General features: G+C 42.1%; 1 non-coding gene across 1 annotated transcript; it reads left to right on the top strand.

The window, feature by feature from the left end:
* Positions 1 to 301: 301 nt before the first annotated feature.
* On the top strand, positions 302 to 408 carry LOC141593745 (small nucleolar RNA R71). Its single transcript, XR_012521813.1, has one exon. It is a non-coding gene; the product is annotated as a small nucleolar RNA R71 (small nucleolar RNA).
* The last annotated feature ends 457 nt before the right edge of the window (positions 409 to 865 follow it).

An 865-nucleotide genomic window follows, 5' to 3' on the forward strand; every position in this document is an offset into this window, starting at 1 on the left:
CGATGATTTTGAGTTTTCCTCAAGTCTAGCCATAGCTTGTTCAAACTTCAAGTTTATTGTGTCAATGTGAGCACTAAGTTGAGCACCCAATTGAGTAACGGAGTCCACTTCATGCTTTCCTCCTCTAGTAGCCTTGCGAGGTCTACTATATTGTGAATTATGGACCGCCATTTCCTCAATCTTGTTCCATGTTTGATTGTCATCAACTTCGGTGAACATTCCATTTGATCCCATATTGAGAATGTTCCTAGAATCTTCATATAAACCATTCCAAAATTGTTGCACCAAAAACCATTCGCTAAGTCCATGGTGAGGACATGAGCGACAAATACCTTTAAACCGCTCCCAAGCTTCGTACAAAGACTCTTCATCCCTTTGCTTAAAACCCGTAATTTGAGCTCTTAGCATGTTGGTCTTTTCCGGTGGGTAGAATTTTTTGTAGAAAGCTAGAGCCAACTTCTTCCAAGAATCTATTCCAAGGGTGGCCTTATCAAGGCCCTTCAACCATTGCTTTGCGGTGCCGATTAAGGAAAAAGGAAATAAGACCCATCTAATTTGGTCTTGAGTCACGCCCGTTTGAGAGATAGCATCACAATAATCGCAAAAGGTTTCCATATGAGAATGAGGGTCCTCACTAGGCATTCCCCCGAATTGGCTCCTCTCAACTAGTTGGATGAAGGCGGACTTGGCAATAAAATTTCCAGTGAGATGTTGCAATGTAGGAGTACCATTTGGTAGATTCTCCTCGGTGGGTACGGAGTGTGACGAGAATTTTGGCATTGTAGGTGGATTTTGTAGGGTATTGTGTAATGGGTTTTCTTCTTCTTCTATTGTGAAAGGATTGACAAACTCACTAGTGGGTTGA

Source organism: Silene latifolia, chromosome 7, assembly GCF_048544455.1.
Source record: "Silene latifolia isolate original U9 population chromosome 7, ASM4854445v1, whole genome shotgun sequence".
NCBI lineage: Eukaryota > Viridiplantae > Streptophyta > Magnoliopsida > Caryophyllales > Caryophyllaceae > Silene > Silene latifolia.